This window comes from Podarcis erhardii (assembly GCF_964252035.2).
Source record: "Podarcis erhardii genome assembly, chromosome: 17".
NCBI classification, from domain to species: Eukaryota; Metazoa; Chordata; class Lepidosauria; order Squamata; family Lacertidae; genus Podarcis; species Podarcis erhardii.
In genome coordinates, this window is record NC_138515.1 from 33514758 (window position 1) to 33525674 (window position 10917).

The following is a 10917-nucleotide window of genomic DNA, read 5'->3' on the forward strand; positions in this document are numbered from 1 at the left end:
GCATCCCCACAGGCAATCCAGTGGCTTGAGGTCTTCTTCCCAGCATCCACGCTTTCCCCCGGGTATAGGATGAGACTGCTTCTGTTTCCTGGAGTCTAAGCAGTGATTGGGTGGCCATGAGAAGCAGCAAACATCGGTGGCTGCCTTTGGGATGGGTCGAGGGGAGTGCACGCTGCAGGAATTTTTGATAATTCATGATTCTGTAAATACATACTTTTCAGATCTAATTTGGGGCTGCCCTCCAGCCAGTCATCCTATGAAATTAACCAGCATCACTTTATATGACTTAAGACTTACTCAGACACCAGATGGTTTTACTTGTACAGGATACTAAGTGCTTTATTAAAGCCGGGGGAAACTCGCAGCTTCTATTTTTAAAGGCGTCAATGGCTGATAACGAGAAATGGAGCGGAGGTTTCTGGTCGCACACTTGTGAACATAACTTGTGATTGGTTGTGAATGTACATTACCGTATTTTTCGCTCTATAATGCGCACCAGACCACAAGACGCACCTAGTTTTTGGAGGAGGAAAGCAAGAAGAAAAATATTCTGAATCTCAGAAGCCAGAAGAGCAAGAGGGATCGCTGCGCAGTGAAAGCAGCAATCCCTCTTGCTGTTCTGGCTTCTGGGATAGTTGCGCAGCCTGCATTCGCTCCATAAGACGCACACACATTTCCCCTTACTTTTTAGGAGGGAAAAAATGAGTCTTATAGAGCAAAAAATACGGTAATTGAAAGAGGAGGGGAAGCGATTCCCCAGGAAGAATTAAAGCATGTTAAAATGTGTGTTACTTCAGTTGTGAAGCCTATCACACTTCCACCTTAAGCAGCTTTTCCGCTGCTGCAAAATGCTAGACTCTAGAGCAAAAAAACCAACCAACAAAAATTCTTTGCCAAACTTATTTGGAAGACAAAAGAAAGAAATACTCTGAGCGCGTGCAGTTTAGCATTTTAAACTCACTTAAGCCACAGCACATTACAGGTGTAAAATGGAGCGTGCTTCTGCTACCCTGATGCTAAACACATTTTCATGGGATGAGCACAATTCTGTAGGAAAAGATATGTGTTTAAAATAAAATAAAAGTTCATTTTTTTAAGCTGGAATTGCTGGCAGGTTCAAAAGTGGTGTTATGTAGCACTGAATTGCTTTGATGTATGTATGAACGGATGACACTGCACATACTCATATTAAAAAGGAGTTCTTTATTTCAAACATGCCAATAAACAAGGTGGTGAGCTTATACAGAAACAGCAGAAATTCAAACAATGAGCGGTTTTGTCATTAATATTTTTATTTGTTGAAACTGAACGATAGCCATAACAAAAGAGTTAAAGAATTAAAATGCAAGTCCTTTAAAATTGTTGCTTCAGTTCCTGTGTATAGACTGCTTCTCAGTGAAGAAAACAGATAACACTTAAATAAGCAGCAAAGGGACAAAATTAATCGCTGTTCCTTAACCTGATTTCCAGCTGTCAAGTTATGTCTTTTTTGCAATTTGGGGAAATGATGAGAGATTTAACATTCTTGACTTCAAGAATGTCAGCTATACATGTGGCCAAATAAAACAATGTGATACTTGAGTTTCGGTGTGATAAGAAATCAAGAGTATATCTTTAAATGCATTTATAGTCCAATCCTACACATGTATGCTTACTCATAAAGGTAAAGGGACCCCTGACCATTAGGTCCAGTCGTGACCGACTCTGGGGTTGCGGCGCTCATCTCGCTCTATAGACTGAGGGAGCCGGCGTACAGCTTCCGGGTCATGTAGCCAGCATGACTAAGCCGCTTCTGGCGAACCAGAGCAGCGCACGGAAACGCTGTTTACCTTCTCGCTGGAATGGTACCTATTTATCTACTTGCACTGGCATGCTTTCGAACTGCTAGATTGGCAGGAGCAGGGACCGAGCAACGGGAGCTCACCCCGTCGCGGGGATTTGAACCGCCAACCTTCTGATCGGCAAGCCCTAGGCTCTGTGGTTTAACCCACAGCGCCACCCGCGCCCCATGCTTACTCATAAGAAAGAGCTATTGTGCTCAAAGGGGCTTAGGTTTGCAACTCTCAGTCTCCATAGGACCTACAGGAGTGCAAGCCTTTACATATCTTCACAGATGTAAGCCCCACACATTTCCTTGGTACTTACTCCTAGGTAAATGATATATACAGGATTGCAGTCTTACTCCCTAGAAAGTGTTTTTGGGTTGCGGCATAAAGGAAAGAAGACTCTCCACTTTGCAAAAGCTCCCCAGTCCATTAGGAAGAGAAGGGGCATGGGGGATCTCAAGTTCTATAACTAACACACATACAGAAGCAAAGATAGCTAATGTTGGTCCTAATACATTGCCTTATAAGTTCTGACTTTAAATTATCTCCTCTCTTCCCCAGTGATAGCCAGAATCCACCCCCAACTTTCTTGCGCTTTCTTCCCTAGTAGCTCACTCCCCTCTCCTTCCTTCCCAGCTTAACAGGCAGCAAAGGAAGCATCCAGGTTATTTCTTTCTTTATAATTATAGTTTGCAGTTGCTGGCATCCATCTGCCTTGAGAGGCAATGGAAGAGTGCGCCATGGCAGGGTGGGTAAAGTCAAACCACTGGAGAGTCACAGCGTCTGCTGTGGCTGTAGATGAGAGAGACATGTTTCATTGCAGGTGAGGCAGATGAAAGCAGCCAGTTTTGCTGATATAGATGTGATTCCTTTTTTTTTTCTGCACTCCTCCCAGCGGTCATTTCCAGCGGGTTTAAAGTAAGAGTGTAATTTTATTGTCTCATCTTCATTTTGTAAACCACTTTGAGAGTTTAAAACAATCAAGCGGGGTATAAAGCTTATGAAATAAGTGAGTGAGTGAGTGAATGAATGAAGAAAGAAAGAAAGAAAGAAAGAAAGAAAGAAAGAGTTAGTTTTAAAGGTACCATGAGACTTGTCTATACAAACCCATTGCTACCACTGCTACCATTGCTACCAATTCAGCCTAACCTCACAGGGTTGTTATGCAGATTAAATGAGGAGGGGGGAAACTATGTGACCACCTTAAGTTCCTTGGAGAGAGAAAAAGGTGGGATAGAAATGCAAATAATAATAGCCATAATCAGATTTTTTTTATATATATATATATATATATATATATATATATATATATAAAATCTGATTATGGCTATTATTATTTGCATTTCTATATATATATAATATGCTTCCAGGAATTCTGGGGAAATTAAGATGGCAGTTGGCTGGGTTGCTGCATTGGTTTATGGCTAACTCGATAACAAAATTGGTGGAGGAGAAAGGATGTGATCCTCTGATGCTGATATCAGGCTAGATGCCCCATCACCTGTTCCAAGGTTGTTGTATGAGGGCCCATGGGCTGTGAGAGCCATTGTTCTAACTGCAAAAGAAACAATTGCCTGGCAACAGCTTGTCATAAACTTCTAGAGGACAGCTGCCACCTGAACCCTCTTGCTCTGCAGGTAATAGAAGAGTCCTATAGGTGGCAGATGAGCCTTTAAATTTTGGAGGATACTGCTTCCTTGCAGCTTAAAGGACGGGGCGGGGCGGGACAGGGAGAGGACCTAACTCCCAAAGCAAGCATTCTTAGGCACATGTTAAAGGTAAAGGGTAAAGGGACCCCTGACCATTAGCTCCAGTCGTGACTGACTCTGGGGTTGCGGCGCTCATCTCGCTTTATTGGCCGAGGGAGCCGGCGTACAGCTTCCGGGTCATGTGGCCAGCAGGACTAAGCCGCTTCTGGCGAACCAGAGCAGCACACGAAAATGCCGTTTACCTTCCCGCCAGAGCGGTACCTATTTATCTACTTGCACTTTGACGTGCTTTCGAACTGCTAGGTTGGCAGGAGCAGGGACTGAGCAGCGGGAGCTCACCCCATTGCGGGGATTCGAACCGCCAGCCTTCTGATCGGCGAGTCCTTGGCTCAGTGGTTTAACCCACAGCGCCACCCGCGTCCCTTTAGAAACGGTGTAAAAAAAAGTGGGAACTAGACTAGCCCCACAAGCACTACAGTGGGGAGGGGGGTCAGTAGAATTTAGACCACAATCTGCTGATAGATATCTGAGTTATCAACAAGTGTTTCCGAACCTAATTTCTTTTAACAATAGCATCAAGAAAACACCTATTTTCCCCTTTTCTAAACCAGGCTATTGGAACAAAGGGTGTGGTTTAGGATTGGATTTTTGTATGGAAGGACTGTGAGCTTGTCTGCTGCTGACGACAAACTCCTGGCCCAAACATATGCCCATTGGCATCTTGTTCCTTAATTCAATGCCCACCCCTATTCTGGCACTTACCAGCTTACCTCCTTTTGCTACCCCTAATTGCTCTCTATGCCATCTAACCAATGAAGCATTACGGAATATTCAAAAGCTTGCATGTTGTTTTATGATATTTTTGTTTGTCTGATGAGTACAGTGGTACCTCGGGTTAAGAACTTAATTCGTTCTGGAGGTCCGTTCTTAACCTGAAACTGTTCTTAACCTGAGGTACCTCTTTAGCTAATGGGGCCTCCCGCTGCCGCCGCACGATTTCTGTTCTCATCCTGAAGCAAAGTTCTTAACTCGAGGTACTATTTCTGGGTTAGCGGAGTATGTAACCTGAAGCATCTGTAACCTGAAGCGTCTGTAACCTGAGGTACCACTGTATATCACCGTAATATGGATTTTGGATTCTTTTTCTGATTTACAGGATTCTCTCCCCCCCCCCCCCCGATTTGCTACATCATTCTAAGGATGAATTATAAAAGACTACTTCCACGATTTATTTGATTCTTAGATTATATATTTTTTGCATTAAGCAGAAAAGGTAAACAAAAACAGGATTCATTTATTTCATTGGAGTGTGTTATCCCCACTGCAACTATATCTGCATGCAACCAAGGGCAGGACAAAACAGTAAAAATGTAAATTCTGTTACAGAAATGACAGCAGTGGGAGAGTGTGGATGAAACCGAGAAAGAGCTAGTTTATTTGGGGAAGGGTTGAGAGCAAACTCAGTAAACCAGACTGCTGGTTACGGATGCAGGTGTTGAATAAAACAAAAAGGGAGATCAGAGAAAGAAACAAACACCAAGTAACCAAAAAGCTTTTGGTCTGGAGAAGGAACACTGCTTTTGAACATAAGACCATGTTGCAATGGTGGAACCACATGTTGCAGCCACCTATATATCACTAGAGGCCAAAGACCCAAGTCTCCGTGTGCTGTGATACTCTATTTAAGGGATCGTGTCTGGTTCACATACAGTGGGCACTAAGCTAAGAGGGTGCTGCAACAATAACAAACAAGGTGGAAGGTGAGAGGTGGGGAGGTGCTGAATTTTGGCATCGCACAGAGCGTCGCTTCAGTTTTAAAGTCCAAAGTCCGCCACTGAAATCAGGAAGGTGTTCTGATTGATGCCTACCAGTTAAAGCAACAGCAACAACAGAATGACCTTTCCTACCTGAACTAGGCTGCTGAAATGCAGAAGGTTAACCAGGGGGTGGACTTTTTTTGTGAAAGGACAAGCTCTCTGCACGATTTCAGATCTTCAGTCTTCCTGATCGGTTGGCATCTTTCCTGAATCAAATGGCAAAATAGTCTTTAGCCACCAAGGAAACATCTTTAGGAAGAGAATTACCTTTCTTTTTGTAGAGAGAAAGTGATATAGTTCTTGCCAGAAGACTCGCCTCGTTCTTTTTTTAAAAACAAAAATTGATTTTTATTAAATTTTCCATTTTAACAATCCAATCAAATCACATTAAATATTCCAAATTATACATATACATATCAAATAGTCCAAATATTCTGCCAAATTATAATTTTTTTAATGGGACGTTCGAAGGGTTCTGATCATCTCATATCTCTACTGCTTTTTGTAGTCATTTCCAATGGTTCCTCTAATTCTTCCAGTTGTTGACCTTCCTTCTTTCACGGCCTCTGAGTTGTTCCCACAAGCGAGTTGAAACAAGCAACGATGTGTTTTCTGTGTGGATTTTATGCCTCGTTCTTTTTTAAGGGCAGCCTCGAACCACTCAGGGAATGGAACAAAACACTAACTTTGAGAATTTGAAAATAATTGTAAGGACCTCAGGCAAACTCAGATGCAAAGTGAATACGGACTTGTCTGAGATGCTTTGTAAATGTTCAGGAAGCAAAAGTTATGTTTCATGGATCTCTGGAGGGTTCTTTAGCAAGGAGATTGGGTTCCAAAAGTGGCCACAGAAGGAGATCTAAAGGAAACCCTGTTATTGGTGGGGTAGGGAGTGAGTGAGAGAGGAGGGAGATCTCCAGGGTTTTTTAAAGGGCTGGTCATGGAAGGCATACCCTAGAAGAAAAGGCAAGATGTGCCCAGGAAGACCATGAGCATCTCATGAGACAATGACACCCCCAACCCACCCAACAAGACCTTTCAACAGAACATGGTGATTAGTGAAGGCGGTGAAGGTCCTGTGTGAGTGCCTGGAGGCGGTTGGAGGATGGATGGCGGCTAACAGATTGAGGTTGAATCCTGACAAGACAGAAGTACTGTTTTGGGGGGACAGGAGGCGGGCAGGTGTGGAGGATTGCCTGGTCCTGAATGGGGTAACTGTGCCCCTGAAGGACCAGGTGCGCAGCCTGGGAGTCATTTTGGACTCACAGCTGTCCATGGAGGCACAGGTCAAATCTGTGTCCAGGGCAGCTGTTTACCAGCTCCATCTGGTACGCAGGCTGAGACCCTACCTGCCTGCAGACTGTCTCGCCAGAGTGGTGCATGCTTTGGTTATTTCCCGCTTGGACTACTGCAATGCGCTCTACGTGGAGCTACCTTTGAAGGTGACTCGGAAACTACAACTAATCCAGAATGCGGCAGCTAGACTGGTGACTAGGAGTGGCCGCCGAGACCATATAACACCAGTCTTGAAAGACCTACATTGGCTCCCAGTACGTTTCCGAGCACAATTCAAAGTGTTGGTGCTGACCTTTAAAGCCCTAAACGGCCTCAGTCCAGTATACCTGAAGGAGCGTCTCCACCCCCATCATTCTGCCCGGATGCTGAGGTCCAGCGCCGAGGGCCTTCTGGCGGTTCCCTCATTGCAAGAAGCAAAGCTACAGGGAACCAGGCAGAGGGCCTTCTCGGTAGTGGCGCCCGCCCTGTGGAACGCCCTTCCAGCAGATGTCAAAGCGATAAACAACTACCTGACATTCAGAAGACATCTTAAGGCAGCCCTGTTCAGGGAAGTTTTTAACGTGTGATTTTACTGTATCCCTTGAATGAAGTCTGTTCTGGGAGTGATGGGGTTGGTGGTGAGACCATTTTCTGTCCCAGTGGGGCTCTCTAGAATGGAAGGGACAACGGCCAGACTGCTCATAACTCCTAGACTGTCAGAAAGAGACCTGGGTAGTGCCAGATTTAGGGCAATATGGGTGGTTCCCCAGCACAGGGCACTGAACCGAAGGGGTGCAAAACTGAGAAAGTCCATGACTGAGAAGATCCGTTTGGGGGTGCCAAATTTTGGGCCTGCTCATACTACCAAAGTTGGCCAAATTCCACCCCTGTCCTAGGGTTTGGAGGACAAACTGTAAGGCTTCAAGATGCAATAGTCTAATGCAGTGTTTCCCAACCTTGGGTCTCCAGCTGCTTTTGGACTGCAACTCCCATCATCCCTAGCTAGCAGTACCAGTGGTCAGGGCTGGTGGGAAATGTAGTCCCAAAACAGCTAGAGACCAAAGGTTGGGAAACACTGGTCTAATGTAGCTTTGATCCATTTGAGGAATTCAGGGATTATTGTTTCCCCTTCAAAGGTAGGAGGAGGGTACTGGTCACCTCATGGTGGCTTTCTACAGCATCCCCCCACCTTTTGAGGCCAGCGGGCTCATCCAGAATTTTGAGAGAGTTCTGTGGGCTCCAGTATTCCTGGTTTATATCACAGAAATGCCTGAAGAACTTTGTTAATAGAGATGCTACCTTTCCTTTCCTTTTTAAAAAATTGTTCCACTTATTTATACAAAGAGCAACAATCAACATTCAACAAGCTTACTACCTGAGTCCCCAGCAGAAGCACAAAGTGTCCATTAAATGACCCTAGATCAAACTTTTTAGTCCTTTCTTTCAGTTTTTAAATGAAGATTTCATTCCACAAGTTGCAATGTGCTACTGGACGCCTGTAACCATGTTCTATCAATATTGCATTATGTAAGAAAGCTATGCCAAATTGATTGAAAAGTAGCAGTTTCATTGTCTCTTTGACTCTCTTGGATAGGGGCTGTCAATTTGTCCATTAGTTTTAAGCCCTAAAGTTGTAAGATCCAGATCTCAAACAGGTCTACATTTAGTGTCTTCCAATACCTTGCAATAGTAAGCTTTGCTGCAGTCGTCAGGTGAGTAATGAGATCCTTGTGGGAAAGTTGTTGGACAGTTTCTGAATGGTATGATAGGAGTGTTATTTAGGATCCAAAGGGGTATCTTGTTTTGTGATAAGGGCTGCTTCATGAAAAACTTTTTTTCCCCAAACACAAAGACTTTGGGGCATTGCAACCACATGTGAATAAACGAACCACACATAGCTGATCCGTTTTTAGTCATTTTAGTTTTCAAAAAGGGTATATATACAATTGGTGCATGATTTTGAGTGTGTTTTCCTGGATTCTTACAGCGACAGATTTGAAGGGGCCTTTAGCCATATTCTGCTTCATAAAGTATAATCTAATGGCTCACCCAGATCTTATCCCTATTGTGCTTTTAAAGTTGTGAGAGGTGACAGCATTTGAGAGTTCAGTGCTCCATAAATTTGGGAAACAAGACCTTTACCTAGTGAATTATAAATGAGCACAATATTTTCAAAAGGAGTCAATTTATGTTATAATGCCCATTTTGGACTCTTTGTTAACTTAGGAAATGCCAGACCTGGTATATTGCAAACCAATTACAGTGGTACCTCGGTTTTCGAACTTGCCTCGGAAGTCGAACATGCCACATGGCTTCCGTATTGAGTTTTCCATATTGAGGCTTCCATACTGAGTTTTCGGCTTTCAAACGTTTCGGAACTCAAATGGTCTTCCGGAATGGATTACGTTTGAAAACTGAGGTACCACTGTACTTGATACTGCAGTTAATTTTAACACAGATTCTGTAAGACATTGTTGATCTGTATAAAAATATTTAGCCAGAAAATCCCCACTCTGTCCCATTATCCAAATATTTTAATTCTATCTTCATTATTATGGGAAGTTATGGGGTGTTAGGGCAGACCCTCCAAATGTCCCTATTTTCCAGGGACACCCCTGATTTAGAGAAGCCGTCTTGGTTTCTGATTTGATCCCAGAATGCCCCACTTTTCCTTAGGAAATCGCTAAGGACCATCATTGGATAAATGTTGTAGGGTATGGAGTTATCCAACCCCTAAGCCGTCTGAAGGCAATCCTGTATAGGGAAAGTTTTTTTTAACGTTTTACTGTGTTTTTATATATGTTGGAAGCTGCCCAGAGTGACTGGGGCAACCCAGTAAGATGTGTGGGATATAAATAGTAAAATTATCATTATGGAATGGGACGAAGCTATTTTCATCGGAGAAACGTTGGAGGGTATGTTAGGGGAGGGATAGTACCTCTTGTGAGGGACATGTTGTGCTTCTTCTGGGGTAATCTGTCCACCTTTGGTCCCGACCCCGCAGTCAGATCTCACTCGACTGTGGCTCATAGAAACTACAGTGGTACCTCGGGTTAAGAACTGAATTTGTTCCGGAGGTCCGTTCTTAACCTGAAACTGTTCTTAACCTGAAGCACCACTTTAGCCAATGGGGCCTCCTGCTGCCGCCACGCCGCCAGAGCACAATTTCTGTTCTCATCCTGAAGCAAAGTTCTTAACCCGAGGTACTATTTCTGGGTTAGCGGAGTCTGTAACCTGAAGCGTATGTAACCTGAAGCGTCTGTAACCCGAGGTACCACTATATTGGCATGCGACAGTAGCCACACCCTGGGAATGGCTTCAAGTAGCTGGCTAAACCATGTAATGGTAGCCAATGGGTCTTAAACCCTCAGTGACTTAGAGATTTCCCCTGAATGCGAAGACAGACTCTGGCGTTGAGCAGATGAGACCAAGAGTGGGTCCAATGGTCAGAAAATGCTGAGAACTACACAACTCTGGGGTCTCTAAGAAGTGAGCTGCAGATGGGGCTCATCAACCTGGGAAGGTAGTCCATCTAGGAGAAGGAAAACTCTAATGGGAACCTCCACTGCCTTCTGGGATAACCTCAGGAGAAGAAAGGTCTAAGGAGTAAACCTGTTATGTACTGAGTTGAATAAGATCAAAAATGCAGCAGTCTGATTGGTCTTAGAACAATAGGATTCAGAATGCAGCAATCTGATTGGTCCTAGAACAATGCAGCAGTATGATTGGTCCACAGGAGCCACCCAATACAGCTCCAGGTGGAAGTGAATCCGCAACCTGATTGGCCTACAGGAGAAGCCCGGAATTAGCCAATCACGGGCAGCCCATTGTGTAAATAATGTATATAAAGCAGATATTTTGGGGGAACTTTCATTCCTCACTACTATGAGCTGAATAAAGAGCATGAAATCCACACTCGACTCCGAGTATATTTCAAAAACCTACACAAATCCAGAGTGGAGTCCCTAAGATGGTTGGATGGCACCTTGTACACCTCTTTCCGGAAACTCCTGCATCCAAGCTTGTGCCAAACCTGTTGCTCTGCTTTCCTTTGGACCCCATCAGCAAGGGGTCTGGGCAGCCCAGCGCCTCCATACGCACTGCCCAGGCTTGTGCCCTGGGGAAGTCACTTTGGTGCTGCTATGCAGCGGCTTGACTTCACCTCCCGAAGCACACTCCATTGACTCTCAAGACAGATGCCAACAATATTCGTTAGAAAAGGATCAGTGATAAATGAATAACATCACAGGCAATATCAGAGGGGCTGATTTGAAAGCCACAGACCCTGTG